This window comes from Bos taurus, chromosome X (assembly GCF_002263795.3).
Source record: "Bos taurus isolate L1 Dominette 01449 registration number 42190680 breed Hereford chromosome X, ARS-UCD2.0, whole genome shotgun sequence".
NCBI classification, from domain to species: domain Eukaryota; kingdom Metazoa; phylum Chordata; class Mammalia; order Artiodactyla; family Bovidae; genus Bos; species Bos taurus.
In genome coordinates, this window is record NC_037357.1 from 136,338,662 (window position 1) to 136,352,846 (window position 14,185).

The window sequence follows — 14,185 nt, forward strand, 5'->3', positions numbered from 1 at the left end:
GCCTTCTGATTCTAGAACACAGCAGGGAGCACCCTCCCAGGGAGTCTTCAAAGGCAGGGAGGGCACCTTGAGTTTAGGACTTTTGGCTTCCAGAATCAATAGTTCCTACTGTTTTTTTTTTTATTATTAAAAAAATTTTTTTTTGCTCACCGAACATTTTTAATTGAAGTATAGTTTGCTTTAAAATGTGCTGTTCGTTTCTGCTGATACATACATCCCCTTCCTCGTTTTATTTTTATTTTTGGCTGTGCTGGGTCTTTATTGCTGCACCTGGGCTTTTGCTAGTTGCAGAAAGAGGTGGGGGGTGTCTACTCCCCTGTAGAGTTCTGATTGCAGTGGCTTTCTGTGGTTGCCGGGCTCCAGGGCAGTGCATGGGCTTAGTTGCTCTGACGCCACGTGGGATCTTCCTGGACCCGGGATTGAACCCGTGTCCCCTGCATGGGGGCCGCATATCTGCTGCGTCACCAGGGAAGCCCTCATGAGGATTGCTAGGATGGCGCTCTACCCTTAAAGAGCATCACCTGTCCCGGGGCGAGGATGGGTCCCCCTTCCTTTTTAATCACAGCGCTTACAAGGGAGGCAGCTTCCTGTCCCCTCGACTGTGAAATGAGTGGGTTGGACCCATCCCCAGGTCCTCTCCAGCTCTTAATTCTGCCTGATTCGAGAGCCGTGATCATTGTAATTAAGACTCTCCATGTGAATAGGGCTCGTCGGACACCGTGATTATCGAGACCACACACTGTGGGGATTTTACTCAATGTCTTGGCGACCGCGTGAGACATCACAGACATATTGGGAAAAGGGCGGGGCTGAGGGGGAGCGGTTTGCAATTTGAACTGTGCCACTGAAATCGAATGCAGGGGGATGGACATCTTAAGTGACAGCCAGCCCGTCCCGACCCTGGATCCTTAAAGCTCAGGGTGGCCTTTATGTCAGGAAATCGAAACTGCCCTGAAATTAACCCTGGACAGAGAGGTGTTAGTTGCTCAGTCGTGTCTGACTCTCTGCGACCCTGTGGACTGTAGCCCGCCAGGCTCCTCTGTCCATGGGATGCTCCAGGCAAGAATAGTGGAGTGGGTTGCCATGCCCTGCTCCAGGGGATATTCGTGATCCAGGGTCTCCTGCACTGCAGGCAGACTTGTTACCATCTGAGCCACCCGGGAAGCCCCCAGAGATGTAGGGTTTGTCCTATCTCATCTTCAGCTTTCTCTCCAGCGTCCAACATTAAGCAAACAGGAGCTGCCACGTCGGTTTGCCCCCGTGTATTTCTCCACTTGCAGCTCACGGATTGTAAACAGTTAAGAAAATAGCAAACCTTTTGACTTACGTGTGTTTGCACGAGGTGACACGCTGTCCAGCCCTTCACGCCTTCTCTCTTCTCTGCTCCCTGAGGACGGTATTTCTTGACCTTGAGCAACTGTTTGGATGGGAACGTGGAAAACAATCTCCCAGTCGCCGTGAGCGTCAGAACCTTTAGAAGTGCAGTCGTGTGTTTTAACACGCTGGGCAGTCCTGGGCGGGCATCGGACTTGCCGTGGGGGTGGCTAGATAAGCGGGAGACACCGTCTTGGTCTTGGAGTCTTGTGGTCTGTTGGAGGACTCAGATGCTAACATACGTTCAGGTGATATCATTCCTTGAATCAGGGTGACGTCGTTTTTATGGCCCTAGGGGAGAACAGCCAGGAGGGGGAATGCTTCTTTAGGCCGAGTTCACGGGACGCCTTCCTAAAGAACTGACACCTGCCTGCTGGGAGGGTCTTGAACAGATCATGAAGGATGGGGGTATTGGGGGTCAGAGAAGTGTAAAGTTTAGAGCAGCTGCTGAAGACTCCTTACTCTTTCATGGCCCATGAAAGAGTTGGAGGGCTTCCCTGGTGGCTCAGATGGTAAAGAATCTGCCTACAATGCAGGGGACCCAGGTTGCCTTCCAAAGGGGATGTTCACTGGCTATGTGTTGAAGAAAGGAGCAGTTGTCAGGCACCTCATACGTATTCAGTGAGACAATGGAGAAATCAAATGTAGCGTGTTAACAAGTGTTAACAACCTAGGCATCACTGTCGGACTTGTAGGTGAGTCAGAGAGGCTGGAGAAACCACCTCTGTCATTGAATCAGTTTATGGTCGGAGCAGCTGGCCACAGAGGCAAGATGGGTCTTCTTTGATGGCTCAGCTTGTTTATAGACCAACATGATTTACTAAAATATAGGGCTTTCCCTGGTGGCTCAGATGGTAAAGAATCCACCTGCAATGCGGGAGACCTAGGTTCAATCCATGGGTCTGGAAGATGCCCTGGAGAAGGGAATGGCAACCCACTCCGGTATTCTTGTCTGGAGCATCCCATGGACAGAGGAGCCTGGCGGGCTACAGTCCACCGCAAGGAGTAGGACACGACTGAGCCACGAACACTATTTTGTCCATTTAGGTTATTCTAGAATATCAAGCAGAGTCCCCTGTGCTATACAGCGGATTCCCGTTAGTTATCTATTTAATACCTAGTATCAGTAGTGTATGGGCTTCCCTGGTGGCTCAGCCGGTGAAGAATCCACCTGCAATGTGGGAGACCTGGGTTCGATCCCTGGGTGGGGAAGATCCCCTGGAGGAGGGTAAGGCTACCCACTCCGGTATTCTGGCCTGGAGAATCCCAGGGACTGTATGGTTCATGGGGTCGCAAAGAGTCGAACATGACTGAGCGGCTTTGGCAGTATCAGTGGTGTCTCTCTGCCAGTGCCAAATCTCCCAGTTCATCCCACTCACCCGCTCCCTGTGGTATCCATAACATCTGTTCTCTACATCTGTGTCTCCTTCTTTTTTCTCAATAAGATCATCTCTACAAATTTTTTTTTTCAGATTCCGCATAGAAGTGGCATCCTCTCCAGTCTATTTTTTTTTCAACTATTCTCGCTCCATTTTTGCAAGTCATAGATTGAGTAAAATGAGTACCCTGTTCAGAAACCACCCACGAGCACAGACATCTTCCATCACCCATCCCACCCCCACCCCCCAGCTTCATTCATCCCTTCTCAGAGCGTCGCGATCCACCCGAGCTGAGACGCTCGGACATCCGCTGCTCTTGTTCTTTGTGTGTTTCCTGTTGTTGATTCTTCCCAGCCACTCCTTCAACCTGGACTACCCTTGTATTCCCCTCTCCCCTATTGTTTGGGGAAAACTGTGCTCACAGACTCAACGATCCTCTGACCCCAGATGTGTGGGTTCCCCTACTCCACCAAGTCATAGCCTGTGACTCCAGCTGGGTGTCCCCCAATTCCGTTCAATGTGTCACTAATTGAAGTTAGCACAGACCCCACCGGTGAAAGACTCAGCCCCATGAGGCTGCTCCCTGACCCCCAATTCTTCTGCCAGTTGCAAGCAGAAGGTCCTTGCAGTAGGTTGCAAGCCGATGACCCTCTGCTTTGCTTCAACTTCCCTATAAATCGAAGGTTCCTTTACCTTCCTGGGTGGTGCTAGTGGTAAAGAACCCACCTACCAATGCAGGAGACTAAAGAGACTCGGCTTCCATCCCTGGGTCGGGAAGATCCCCTGGAGGAGGGCATGGCAACCCACACCACTGTTCCTGCCTGGAGAATCTCATGGACAGAGGAGCCTGGTGGGCTACAGTCCAAGGGGTCGCAAAGAGGGGGACACGACTGAGTGACTAACACACACAGTTCGGAGCTTTGTGCCAGAAGGCAGGGGCAGAGAGTTACATGTATATTTTCGCTATTTCACATGCGGGCATCCTTTGTCCGTCGCATGAGGCTACAGGTCTGCTCCTCTCACGCCCTCCCCTCTCTCCGACGGGCACTATTGGCCCCCCTCTTTGGTACTCACCCGTTTCTACCACTGTAGCCAGGCCACCTCTGACACTTCCCAGGTGTGTGAATTGCAATAGCTGATTTTTCCCGTTTCACTTTTCTCCTCCTCGAAGAGGCTTATACGAGAGTCCCTGCTTGTAGAGATGGTTGCAACATAGGCCGAGGAATCAGTGAAAGCTCACTGAAATGCAGGCACATAGTCAGTACCAGAGGCAGGTTTTTCGTATTATTTATCTTTGACCTTGTGCTCCTCCTTCTCAGCCTAAAATAGCTCACAAAGAAGGGCTGCGTATGAATGACTCTTAACATGAACCCCACATTCCTTTCCGTGACCTATTTGGCTTTGCAGAAGGAGCTTCCCTGCCTGCCTACAAGCTCCGTCACGTAGGGGTCTCTGAAGACATCGCTGCTGGTATACCAGCTGTCTTTAGGTTTCGTGATCCAACCAAGCAAAGTTAGCACACGGCCACTGCCCCTGCCTTCTTCCCACGTAAGGTAGGCTGTACACCGTTGCTTTCTTCTTAAAAAATATTAATTGATCTGTCTATTTTTGGCTGTGCTGGGTCTTTGTGGCTTCACAGACTTTGTCTAGTTGCGGTGCCTGGGCTTCCCATTGTGTTGGGTTTATCTTGTCGTGGACCGCAGGCTTAATAATAGCTGTGGCACATGGGCTTGGGTGCTCTGTGACACGTGGAATCTTCCCTGACCAAAGATCGCACCCATGTCCCCTCATTGGCAGGCGGATTGTTATTTCATCTCCTGCTTGCTTCCCTTTCCGTGCTCGCCCAAACTCGAAGGCATTTTCACTCTTTGGCTACATGTGTAGGTTGAAACGTTTTTCTGCTTTGCCCTCACAAGGGGGTGTTCATTGGCTATGTGTTGAAGAAACGGGCAATTTTCAGGCACCCTATACGTATTCATGGAGAGAATGAGAACATCAAATGTTGCCTGTTAATAAGCATTAGCAACCGAGTCATCACTGGTGGACTTGTAGGTGAGTCAGGCTGGAGAAACCACCTCTGTCATTGAATCGGAGAAGCTGGCCACATGTGGCCAGGTGGGTCTTCTTTGACGGTTCAGCTTGTTTACAGACCAGCACAATTTACTAAAATGTATGGACTTCCCTGGTGGCTCAGATGGTAAAGAATCCGCCTGCAATGCGGGAGACCTAGGTTCAATCCCTGGGTCTGGATGATCCCCTGAAGAAGGGAATGGCAACCCACTCCAGTATTCTGGCGTGGAGAATTCCCTGGACAGAAGAGCCTGGCGGGCTACAGTCCACGGGGTCAAAAGAATCAGACACGACTGAGCAACTGGCACTTTGATACATGAATGGATCATTCAACATCCTTCTGGGATTTGTTTCTAAATGTCTACTTATCTTTGAAGATCTCTGCCGGTATTCGTGTCCGTGAATTTTTAGTTTCTTTTTCTGTATTATTTTAAAGACACTGTCATAGAAAAGCTTTTATCAAATTTCCCATTCTAGTCCACACCTAGAAAATTTAGAGGGATACGGTTTAGGAACGTTAAGGATTTTGGACTTTAATCCTTTTAAGTCTTATGTGAAAGCTATAAATGTTCATTGCAGCATTGTTTCTTTGCGCCATTTGCGGGATAACGACTCTAGTACTTTTTAATTTTGTTGTAAAGATTGGGTTCAAAATTAGCAAAGTGAATACGAAATGAATTTCTTGAGAATCATCAGAATTCTGGGATGTTCTCGGCAGCGTAGAACTGTGTACAATTGATTATCTGTATTTTCAGTTACTCTTTAAATGCTAAGGAAAATTTTTCTCTGTTTCTCCTCGCTGGATTTTCCTAATGCTAAAAATGAAACAATTTGAGCATTGCTTAAAGTTGGGAGCCAATCCAAGACAGAAACACATGTTTTATTAAATAGGCATCTTTCAAAACCGAATGTGGTTTGGAAGATTGTGACAGAAAAGAGATAAAGTCTGGGTTAGATACATTAGGGTGCAAATTAAGATGATTTATGTTAATTGGAACATTTATCTGCACATTCAGACATGTCTGGGACACCCTGCTCAAACCTCTCAATAAGTACAATTCTCATCTGAGCATGCATTTTACTTAATTTGTTTAGCTACTCATGAAAGTCTATCAAAATTCAGCCTCTCCCATTTTTCATTTAGAAATTCAGCAAGTCACTGAGATCCAAAAGACAGTTAAATGATGAATGATACTAGGCTCTTTTTAATTTAAAAATATCTCTGAAATATCTTGTGGTCTTAAAGACAGTTTTTATATTTTCCCCTTTCTGTATATGTGTGTGCAAGAAGACAATACATGATGGCGGACACCAGATTTTTCTTTTCTTTTGAACTTTTTTATTATTTTGTATTGGGGTATAGCCAGTTAACAGTGTTGTGATGGTTTCAGGTGAGTAGCAAAAGGGACTCAGCCATACACATACATGGATCCATTCTCCCCCAAACTCCCCTCCCATCCAGGCTGCCACATGACATGGAGCAGAGTTCCCTGTGCTGTCCAGCAGGTCTTTGTTGGTTCTCCACGTTAAATACAGCAGTGTGTCCATGTCCATTCCCAAACCCCCTGACTATCCCTTCCCCCACCCTTTCCTCTGGGAACCATAAGGTTATTACAGAGTCTTGAGCAGAGTTCCCTGTGCTGTCCAGCAGGTCCTTGCTGGTTCTCCATGTTAAATACTGCAGTGTGTCCACGTCCATCCCAGACTCCCTGACTATCCCTTCCCCCATCCTTCCTCCTGATGACCATAAGGTTATTACAGAGTATTGAGCAGAGTTTCCTGTGCTGTCCAGCAGGTCCTTGTTGGTTCTCCACGTTAAATACAGCAGTGTGTCCGTGTCCATCCCAAACCACCTGACTGTCCTTCCCCCATCCTTCCCCCTGGTGACCATAAGGTTATTACAGAGTATTGAGCAGAGTTTCCTGTGCTGTCCAGCAGGTCCTTGTCGGTTCTCCATGTTAAACACAGCAGTGTGTCCGTGTCCATCCCAAACTCTCTGACTATCCCTTCCCTCCTCAGCAACCATAACAAGTCTAAAAAGAAACGATACAAATGAACTTAGAAAACAGAGACTCTCAGACTTAGTAAACAAACTTATGGACACTAGAGTTTGTTTTTAAACAAAGCTCTCTGAAATATTTTAGGTTTTGAATATGCACTTGTATGTTCCCATTTTGTCTATGCGTGTGCTGGACTACATGCAGATACTGGTCATGAGTGATGTGGAAACCTCAGACCCCCTTAGCTGTAATCCTGGCTCCGACTTCTTGAGGGCTTCCCTGGTGGCTCAGTCGGTAAAGAATTCGCCTGTAATGCAGGAAACTTGGGTTCGATCCCTGGGTGGGGAAGATCCCCCAGAGAAGGGAATGAGAACCCACTCCAGTATCCTTGCCTGGGGAATCCCATGGACAGAGGAGCCTGATGGGCTGCAATCCACGGGGTCGCAGAGAGTGGGACACCAGTGAGTGCCTTTCACTGCACTTACTTGAACCTTATTTATTTGGCCGCAGTCGGTCTTGCTTGCTGTCCATGGAGGCTTCAGTCTTTGTTGTGGCACTGGGGCTCTTGTGGCAGCTTGTGGGCTCTTTAGTCACTGCATGTGGGATTTAGTTCCCTGACCAGGGATGGAACCAGGGCCCCTGCGTTTGGAATGCAGAGCCTTAGCCATTGCACCACCAGGAAAGCCCTTGATATTTCTTTTCTAGTATCCTCAAATCTTTCGCAAAGTGTGTGCTCAATGAACATTTCTGAAATGAAATACCTTAGGATTTCTACGCAGTGTTTTCTGTACAGCATTTGTTACTGTTCTTTAGTTGCTAAAGAACAAGTTCTTACAGTCGCTGGACTGTAGCCCGCCAGGCTCCTCTGTCCATGGGATTCTCCAGGCAAGAATACTGGAGTGAGTTGCCCTTCCCTCCTCCAGGGGAATCTTCCTGACCCTGGGAGCAAACTCACATCTCCTGCATTGGCAGGTGGATTTTTTACCACTCAGCCACCTGGGAAGCTCACAGTATTTAGCTACCAGGGAATAAAATCATGTTTGTACCCTATTGAAAAGTCCTAGCTTCATCAACGGCATCTTTTATGAAACTACTTATGTCCCTGTTACCTTATGTTCTAGGTATCTGCTGGACCTGCTGCCCAGGGCCATTTGGAATGGCTGTGAACACCTCTAGGAAACCCCAGGTCTTCGGTCGTAGAGATGACATTATTTGGAGAAGCTTCCTTGAATCGTTGTCATAGAGTGGAGTAGACCGTTCTTAGCTTCTGCATCGAATATTCTGCTAGAGGTCTGTATACTTTGACTTATGTGTTTGCTGCATCCTAAGACGCCAGCAGCGTGACATAAGATGTTCACGCTAGGATTTGCTAATATATGAGTAGCTCATCAATACTGGTGAAACTTGAGAATTCAATATCAGTCATCTCAAGGGATTTTTTTTTTTAATCTGCACTGGTTCTTCATTGCGGAATGCAAGCTTGGTAACTGTGGTACACGGGCTTAGTAATTGTGGTACACGGGCTTACTAGTTCTGGTACACGGGCTTAGCTGCCCCGAGCATGCAGCATCCAAGTTCCCCAACCAGGGATAGAACCCATGTCTCCAGCATTGGCAGCTGGATTCTTAACCACTGGACCACCAAGGAAGTTCAGTTTTTGAAAGAAACTGTCACCAATGAGTCAATAACATAATAATTATAGTGTAAGTTTTTTTACAGATGGTATCTATATGGTAGCTTATAACTTTATAGCCTATACAGTGAAACTGCATAATAAAATGTAATTTCTTATTAATTTTCAATGAATCAGCAGTTTGTTGTCATATTTATCTGTTTTCAGGACATCTGTAATATGTCCTCCAGCACAAATGTAATAGATCCATCGATATGTTTTTTTCCCCCCGCCCAATAAGTGATTTATCATTTTGGTAGTTCTTTGCTGACACACACACACACACACACAACTTGTGAAATGGACACTGAGCTGTGGGTGTGAACCAAGGCAGGACCTCTGATCAAAGGAAAGAGAAACAGAGCCGGTTTGTAAATTGTGATATGTAATCCCGCTATGTTATAATACCTCCTGGTCCATGGATGCTTGCTATTCCGATCCGCATCACTGGGGCACTGAGGCTCTTTGGTCCTGATACAAAGTAACCTTTGATGGAAACCGTGTCAGGCTGAGATTCTCACACTCTGGGGACTGAGAGGGAGACAGAGAGAAGGTTTTATTGCTCCACCTGATAGAATGTGTCTTGATAGTCTGACTGCCCACTTTGAGCCCTACACTGCCATTAATAGCGCGGTGATCTTGGGTGAGTTCCCTAATACCTCCTTCGTGTTTTTTTTTTTTTTTTTCCAATTAAAGGAGATAATGCTGTCTTTTGCACTCATTGAGAGGATGAAAAGAGTCCAAATGGGCATTCTCTAGTGGTCCAGTGCTTAGAACTTGGTGCTTTCATCACTGGGACCCCGGGTTCCATCCTTGGTCAGGGAAATAAGATCCGAAAAGCCAAAAATGAAGAGTCCATCCATGTGTAAAGCAGTATGTTTAAGGTTGACCCACCATATATATATGGGCTTCCTAGGTGACTCAGTGGTAAAGAATTCTCCTGCCAGCACAGGAGATGCAGGAGACTCTGGTTTGATCCCTGGGTCGGGAAGATCCCCTGGAGGAGGAAATGGCAACTCACTCCAGTATTCTTGCCCGGAGAATCCCCATGGACAGAGGAGCCTGGTCACAAAGAGTCCGACACGACTGAACACACACACACACACACACACACACACCATACACGTTTAGCGCTGACCCACCATAGACACGTTACCTACTGTAACAATTCCTATTATGTTTGGACAAAGACACAGCTTGATTCTGGGCAAAGGATGTGTTCTCTGAACTCAAGGTAGACGTGGGTCCAAACTCTGTCTTGCAACTGGTGAGTTGTGAGACCTAACATCTGAATATCATTTTTCCTAAAAGTATTTAAAATCAATGTGATGGTAACTGTCCCACATGGCTATAGAAGGGTCAAGAATAATGAGTGCAACTAAGATTGTTTGTTTCATACAAATTCATTTTCACAAATATATTTGCCCCGGCGATATTTATGACATAGTAACTAATGGTGGCTACGTGTTACCAGTGATCAAAAAAAAAAAGAAAAAGAAAAATGACAATGAACCTCCCTTCCTACAACCGAAGAATGGGCTGAGTCGTTAGCTTTGAAAGCCAAACATCAGTACCGATGTCCTCTAGGGTTGAAGTGCATTAAATTGAGGGTTGAAAGGTTTATCCTCTCTTCCTACTTGCTGTCTTCTTGCAGAAGTAAAGTGATGACTCAATGACAAGTGGGTAGTCTGTCCATATATCTCACGGGTGGTGGGGGGGTCACTTGCTTTGGGGTGATCCTCAGTTAGAAGTGGGATTGTTGAGAGTCATCCTGTAAAGAGAAGACTCCAGCCTGAGCTGACAAGTAAAGTACCAAATGGTCCGAAGATGGTTCCTGACCAAACAGGGCCTGGTTTTGCCATAGGAGAGTCAAGAGAGATGGACCGCTTGAATCTTGCCCGTCTGACATACTGCTGTTGGAGAAAAAAAAATCTCTGCAGGTTGAGAAATAGCCTCTCAACTAAATGATGCCTAATGTGCTGCTGCTACTGCTGCTGAGTCACTTCAGTCGTGTCCGACTCTGTGTGACCCCATAGACGGCAGCCCGCCAGGCTCTGCCGTCCCTGCGATTCTCCAGGCAAGAACGCTGGAGTGGGTTGGGCTTCCACAAATCAAATTGTGCGAGGAGCTGAGTTGCCTCAGTCGTGTCTGACTCTTTGAGACCCCATGGACGGTAGCCCACCAGGCTCCTCTGGCCATGGGATTTCCCAGACAAGAATACTGGAGTGGGTTGCTATTTCCTCTTCCAGGGGGGTCTTCCCAACCCAGGGATCAAACCCTAGTCTCCTGCACTGCAGCCGGATTGTTTACTCCTGAGCCACCGGGGAAGCCCAGGCAAAGAGTTTAAATCCTTAACTTAAATAAACTAGATCAAACATAGACATGAACTAAACTGATCGTTCATTTTCAATGAAAATTTAATGGCGGCCCAAGGAGTGTAAGTGGTAAGTATTGATACATTGCTGACTTCCAATGGTCTCAGTTTATTCTGAATTCTCAAATCGCCCGTGGACTCGTGTGGTCAGACAGAAAAGCTACAGTTTGCGGTAATCACTGTTTTGGCGTCCTTTCTTGATTGGTTGCTTGAATTTAGGAAATCGGTTCGGAATTACCTGATGTCTCTACCCCCCCGGTTTTTCTAATCACAGAGAAGAAGGCTTAGAAGAAATGTCACGTTGATTTTGACACAACGATAGCATCTCTTTTACTGAGTGGATTTTTCTCTCTCTTTCTCTGTGTCTCTGTTTTATGGCAACAGGGGAGAAATGTGCTGAGATGGAAAAGCAATCAAGTAGATTTTCATGGAGGCATTTTTAAAAGCATCTTCTTAGAAGGACGATGTAATGGTAAGTATGAAAAAAGTAAAGATTGATCTCCGCTGGTTTATTTTCCTGAAGCATTTACTGCCTGGTTAATTCACATCTAGCAGTGCTTTGAAATTACTTTGGTGGGGACCGTGGTTTTCTTTAAAAACAGAAAGAAAAAAAATCCATTTCAAATTCAGCACAGTGCAGAGCAGCGATTTCAGCCTCCTTTGGCGTGTACAAGGGGCATGCCTTGTGAATTTAGGATTTCGTAATAATCATTTGTTTCTGCAAATAGCCCCAGTGCAGAGTCTATCTCACTAATGAGACAGCAGGGTCAATCCTCTGACTCAGCTTGTGTATATGTCTTCCAAAATGGACCCTCATCCCACTTTATCCTGCAGGGAGCATCTCAAGCTACTGAGATCTTTGAATGGCCTCAATGTATCTTTGTATCATTTTTGCCTGCAGCCCTGGGGAGTGGAATACTAAATACCAGATGTACTTTTAATGCAGGGTGGGGGCCCACTGAGGCCCCGGAATCCTTTTCTTTATCAGAAATAGAGCACAGCGCAAAGAAGGGGAAATGGAGAGAATATTTTGATGGTTGTGAGCTCGCAGTAGTGAAGGTACTTTACAAATCAAAACTGACACACTTACCCCCCTCCCCCCATGCTTAAAATTTAAAATGAATGCATGCATACTTTGTCCAGAGTTGGGTCCAACTCTTTGCAACCCCGTGGACTGTAGCCCGCCAGGCTCCTCTGTCCATGGGGATTCTCCAGGCAAGAATACTGGAGTGGGTTGCCATGCCCTCCTCCAGGGGATCTTCCCCACCCAGGGATTGAGCCCAGGTCTCCCGTGTCACAGGCGGATTCTTTACCATCTGAGCCACTGGGGAAGCCCTTAAAAGTATGTCAGTATACTAAAAAGAGCATGTCTTAATGTATTTCAAGTAAATAGTTGAGGTTTTCCATGACTCAGCTGTCCATTCAAGCCCTGCTGATATATATGTGATTATTGCTGCTCTTTGTTCAGTCAGTAAGTCATGTCCAACTCTGGCTTTTAACTGTCTGTTTCCCGTTTAACCACTTAATTTTCCAGTCTTCACTCTAATAAACCTCAGTGGCTTTCCGGGATTTTAGGTGATTGTCAAGGTCATGTCCTTCACTGGACTCTTGCTTTCAACAAACTAGATTTGCAAACTCCCATTCCTATATCTTGCCATAAGCAAATGCTAGGTTGATTTCTTTTTTGGCTTCCCCGAAAAACTAATTTGTAATGAATAGGTAGGATGCAGTCCATGGGGTCGCAAAGAGTCGGACACGACTGAGCGACTTCACTTCCACTTTTCCCTTTCATGCATTGGAGAAGGAAATGGCAACCCACTCCAGTGTTCTTGCCTGGAGAATCCGAGGGACTGTGGAGCCTGGTGGGCTGCCATCTATGGGGTCGCACAGAGTCAGACACGACTGAAGCGATTTAGCAGCAGCAGCAGCAGCAGAATGCCACCCCTGTTTATGCGGTTAACATGGAAATGTGAAAGATAGCAGATGAGGAAACACATGAACCCCAGTTCGCTCTTTTTATCTTGAGTAGACATACCTATTTTATCAAAGGAGTTGTGTGCACACACATTTCTCATCAGGATATACGGCTCACCAATCAATAACAGCACATTAATCAAATTCGTTTCTCTTGTGAATTCTGAAACTTTTTTTTTTTTGTATTGTCATTTTCTTTTTGGAGGAACATCAGATATATGTAACCAAGGCGTGAGGTTGCACAAGTATCGGGTCAGCTGAAAAGTCTGACCCGCCAAGGAACTCCTTGGCCAGCCCGATACGTGTCTTCCTTCTCATAACACCAACCTTTAGAACAACCCTATGCAGTTCTGCTTGTTATCATTTCAGCAGCCGCCCTGCAAGGAGCATTCAGTGCAGTGAAGCAGGCCGTCCTGGTTTTAGAACCAGGAGAGGCGGTGGTTACTAGGTCTGGAGTTTGAGCTCTAAACCGCACAGCTCTGAATATGGGCTTCCCGTGTGGCTCAGCTGGTAAAGAACCAACCTGCAGTGCGGGAGACCTGGGTTGGGAAGATCCCCTGGAGGAGAAGGGAAAGGCTACCCACTCCTGTATTCTGGCCGGGAGAAGGGTTGCAAAGATTCGGACACGACTGAGCGACTTTCATTTCAGACCATGAAACCCATAAAGGAACATCATGGAAAGTGCAGCAGTGAAGGGCTTTCCCAGGCGGTGCTAGTGGTAAAGAACCCGGGCGCCAGGGCAGGTGACCTTCGACACTCAGGTTCGATCCTTGGGTCAGGAAGATTCTTCTGGAGGAGGACTATAGTCTATGCAGTTGCAAAGAGACGTGACTGAGCTTGTGTGCACATTAATATATAACAAATTATGGATACTATAGGTGTATGCTTTCATAATTAGGAATTTTGTGAATGCACCCACTACAGTCTCTTAACCGTATAGTAGCTGTTTGTCAGCTGAAATTTGGGATGCATGCAAGCGTGAGGCCTGGGTGGTGGTTGTTGAGTTGCCCAGTCATGTCTGACTCTGCGACCCTATGGACAGCAGCATGCCAGGCTTCCGTGTCCGTCACCAGCTCCTGGAGTTTGCTCAGGAACGTCTGGGAGCTCCCTGGAGTTTCATGTCTGAAAGTGACCTGCCCCAGGGAGAGAATCCACGGCCATCCACAGAAAAGCGTGTGTGATTCAGCCGCTCTGATGAGGGCGGGTCACCCCCAGCAGCTGTCGTCCCCTGTCCGTCACGATCAGAATCGAGAGGAAGGGACTGCTTGAAGAAGCGCCTTCAATCATTAAGACTTTTGGTTTCTGTTCCCCTGAATGTTTTAACGAAGGGCATTTATAGGGT

The 14,185-nt window shown here is 46.8% G+C and overlaps 1 protein-coding gene across 2 annotated transcripts in view; it reads left to right on the forward strand.

Moving 5' to 3' along the window:
- LOC100300059 (neuroligin 4 X-linked) overlaps window positions 1-14,185 on the forward strand; it is a 391,198-nt gene that overhangs the window by 32,747 nt on the left and 344,266 nt on the right. For both annotated transcript variants that reach the window (XM_059883924.1, XM_059883923.1), the window contains exons 2-3: window positions 7,945-8,113; window positions 11,254-11,341. The gene's annotated coding sequence lies outside the window, so the exon portion shown is untranslated. The remainder of the gene's footprint in view (window positions 1-7,944; window positions 8,114-11,253; window positions 11,342-14,185) is intronic.